The sequence below is a fragment of the Belonocnema kinseyi genome, chromosome 7, assembly GCF_010883055.1.
Source record: "Belonocnema kinseyi isolate 2016_QV_RU_SX_M_011 chromosome 7, B_treatae_v1, whole genome shotgun sequence".
Classification (NCBI taxonomy): Eukaryota; Metazoa; Arthropoda; class Insecta; order Hymenoptera; family Cynipidae; genus Belonocnema; species Belonocnema kinseyi.
In genome coordinates, this window is record NC_046663.1 from 67,658,786 (window position 1) to 67,663,324 (window position 4,539).

Here is a 4,539-nt window from a genome sequence, read left to right on the forward strand (position 1 = left end):
CAGTATTCATGATTATAATTCCTCTATAATTTTTCTGCCTCTTCCTATCCCCTTTCTTATACAGTGGTACGATCAACCCCTCCCTCCACCCTCTTGGGAATCCTTCCTCCATGCACACTTTTTCCAAACAGTCACACTTCGTTTTCTACCCCGTCTATCCCTGCTGCCTTAGATTTTTTCAATTTCCCTATCTCCTTCTCTATCTCCTCATCGTTCAAATCCTCTTTATCTACCTCGCTCGTTCTTCTAATCCCCTCCTCTCTCTTTCGTGTATCTGACCCCTAAAATGAATGCTTAAAAAATTTCCTCTATTCATTGCTCTGTATCTTCTCACTTATCCCCACCCTACGTTTTCTAAGCCTATTAATTATCTTCAACACATCCCCATCAATTAAACACTTCTGAACTGCTCTTCCAGCTCTTCTTCTTTTTCCTTCTCTTCCTTCTAACACATCGCCCAATACTCCTTCCTCATTTCTACTACTCCTCCCTTTTCGCGGTTCCTTCCTTCTACATCCTGTACTTCTTTTCACCTTTCTTTTCAGCATTTTGCATTCCCTATCCCACAACGGCTTCACCATTCCTTTCTTCTTCTTCCTAAATACCTTCTTTTGCAGAGAACTTTTCACTTTCTCTTGTAGATCCTCCCATATCTCGTCCACTGACTTCGTCCCCTTTTACCATACCATTCGCCACCGCCCACCCTCTATCCTTCATTCAGTTTCCTAGAATCTTATCCTCTTTATTTGTTATCTAATCCTTTGATTTTCTTTCAAAGCTCTCCTTTTCCCGGTACAGGCTTCCTTCCGGCCCAATTCTCGCATTAAAGTCTGCCCCCCATTACCACCAAACTCTCATCTCTCTCTCCTAGTAAGTTTTCTACCTTTTCTTTAACCCGTTCCATTCCATCCTTGTTGTACACAGTCACAAACTTATACATCGCCCCTCCGATCTTTACAAACCTCATTTGCACGCCCTCCCCCTCTCCCTCTCCATGAACTTCTTCCTGTAATCCATCCCTAACCCCTTTATAATTACCCCACTAGCCCTTCCTTTCCTCTTTACTTTGACCGCCTTCTGTAGCCTCCAACTTTACCCACTTGGCAACTTTTTCTCTACTCTATCACATTCCTTTCTCTCTACCCACGTCTCTACCAGTCCAATCACATCAAATTCCTGAATACGAGGTTTTTTCAAAAAGTAAGGTGACTTTTCAATTTTCGCGGGCTACGTACATTCAAGTTTTAAATTTTTTGTTTTGTTGTGCTGGTACACTCGTCACGATCATATGTTCACATTTTTGACTATATAGCTCGTGTTGTTTTTCTGGCAGAGGCGTAAAAGGTTAGAAGGGTTTGATGTGCTCGGCGATTTTCTTCTTTCGAAAAAAATGCAGCAAAGAATTTGTATTAAATTTTCTGTGAAAAATGGAATCCAGTTCTCTAAAACTCTTGAAATGTTGACAGTTGCATACGGTGAGTCTACTCTGAGTAATAAAATTGTATATAAGTGGTACAGGCTGTTCCAAGAAGGACGAGAGGATGTCGAAGACCAACCTCCTCGCCCTGGATGTCCCAGCACGTCAACAACAGATGAAAACGTTTAAGCAGTGGAAGAAATGGTGTTGAGAAATCGCCGAATTACCATCAGAGAAGTTGCTGAAGATGTTGGCATATCGGTTGGCTCATGCGCCGTTTCCGAGAGGCGATACGCAAAAAACGTCCGGAACTTTGGAAAAGCAATTCGTGGCTTTTGCATCACGATGCAAATCTATGCAAATCTATCGAGGGCGCAAGTGAAAGCGTCACGCTCAGCTGGCGAGGTCATCAGTAGGCAACCTAGTGAGGGCCTATTAATAGGGTTTTTATAGAATCTAGATAGTCCCTTACGCACTATTATTCAAAAGCATATGCTATTGTTTCTTATTTTGCTGATTCAAATAAAATATTATAAAATTATTAAAAAATTGATCATGCTTTAAATTCTGACGTGTGATGCTATAGTTGCAGTATTATTAATGTTTAACCAGCACATTGCCATAATCTGCTACCAGAAATTTTGATTCAAACAAGGAAAATATTAATCCAATTGTAAAATACATTTTCTTTGCAAAAGTTTAATCTAACGATTTCACACCTTTCTGTAGCCTCTGAAAAACACTCCTCTGTTTTCTCGTATTTTTATTGACATTCGATTATTTGACTAGAGAAGACCTATTACTAATAACTAAAGACAAACTAGTATATTAAAATATCCGCAAGTACCGGGAATCTAACGCACGCAACTCAGGCTAATAAATCGAACGCCTAATCCCCAGAGCCACGATGCCACGCTGAGTGTCGTATCATAAATGCTTGACGGCGTTCATCCAATACTTTAGAAATTAGGAAAAAAGGCTTTTGAAGCTCTATTTATTATATATGTTTTTTAAACGTACTTACGTTATTTAAAATTAAATCGATCTTTAAAAAAATTCTTTTCAAATTTGTACGGCACCAAATGTTTTTAACTTTTTCAGAAAAAAATGAAATTTTTCAAACTTTGCATCCCGGTGATTAAATTTTTTTTAAAATGTAAGTATAATTAAGCATTGCAACATTAATGTCCTTTTTGCACTCACAGCTGTATTACCCGTTTTACCTGTTGAGGGCTTTACAAGGTTTCTTCGAGACAATAATTAATTGATAGAAATTATTTTTTTAATATTTCTTTATGAATAATGCTTTTTATCTAGTTTAATTAAAAAATATAGTGCTGAAAAGTCAGTATATAAATAATGTAAGACAAGTAGCACACTACAATAAACTGTCGAGGGTCAACAGAGGGAAAGCCTAGATTCTTCCAGCTAGAACATCTGGCTGCGGCCTCGTGAGAGCCAATATTTAGTTTAGGCATAAAGAGGAAATTTCTACCCGGGGTTGGTTTAAACTAATAATATTAATACATTGTGTAGGGACGTATGGAAGTTATGGTCAATTATAATACTTAAAAAATCTGTTAAAAGTTGCTGCACCAATAGAATAGAATACAAAGAACGTGGAAATACCTCAAACTGAAATGACTACTATTTGCAAATTAATTCTTACAATTTCCAATGAATACTTTAGGATATAGGACATTCGTTGCGAGAAAATTATTACAGGCCTGTAATAATTTGTCTATAATATTTATTTCTGAGAGCACTTCGCAATTTTTGATAAAAATGGATTTCGTTTCTTTTTTCAAATTGATTCTCTGAAGATAATACAAATTTATTGAAAAATTATAATTATAAAATATAGCGAAATAATGCGTGCACGTTTACTTCAGAAATCCTCATATTTCTTCTTTACTCCTGCTACAATCCAGTACAACACCTTTAACACTCCTCCACCCTGCCTTGTTCCCACTCCCCTACTTCCCTCGAAATAAATTTCCCTGCACTTCCTTTAATACCTCCTTCTCCTCGTCCCATACCCACATTTTCTCGTCTTTTTTATTTTCCGATACCCTACCTTCGCCGCTTTCCCTTCGCTCATCTCCTTCCTAGCCCTGTCACTTAGCATTCTCTGAACATCCCTTTCCTTCCTCGTCAAATCTTGATCAACACAAACCTTACAGTCCTTTATCCTATTTTTGGCACGCATTATCCCTAATCTTACTTCACACTAACCTCCCTTTCCCTATTAACCAAATCGCACCCCCAACTACCATGTAAATTAATTTTTATTCTCCCAATGAACCCCTCACAGCCGTACTTACCTCCTAGACTTTCACCCTTACACTTCACTTACACCTTCCACACAAACTTTGTAAAAACTTCTCACCTCCTGTCACTGCACACTTTCTCACTACCGCCACCACTATGCAAGTCTCGAATACAATTTCTAATGTGATTTTGGCCTTAAAAAATTCAATCAAAACACTCAATATTGAAAAATTAAAGGTATTCAATAAAGGGCATTATTGAATTGATTGATGGATATCATACCAATCCGATTTGGCTTTCCGTTTTTCCGGATATTTTAAAAAAGACTTAATTGGCCAATCAAGTACAACCAGTTCCCCACGATGGGGCGCAACAATTTCCAAAAATTTTATTTCTAGGCCTGAGACAAATATTCAAAACAAAAGAATTTTTTTTAATTGTTACATTTCGAACGAAATAATAGTCCCACCATAATTCTTTCTCTTCATTTGATTTCTCTCACTTCGAAATATTTTCATAAATTTCATTTATTCTCATATACTATACGTGTATACCGTGTATATGGTAAAAAAATATGCTTATTTTTTAATTTCTTTATATTCTTCTTATGCATATTCTAATGAAATATCCTCCTTCTTTTGTTTCTTATAAACTACATGTTTTGAATTTCGCGCTCGTTTCACTTACTCCTTTGAGTTACCGTGGAGGCGCTGAGTGCCGAAAACCTCTTTTAATTTGCAAGACAGATCGCTGGAGATCTCTCTGCCATCCGCACCGAACGCAGAGGATCCTACTACACTATACTATACTATACTATACTATACTATACCATACTATACTATACCATACTA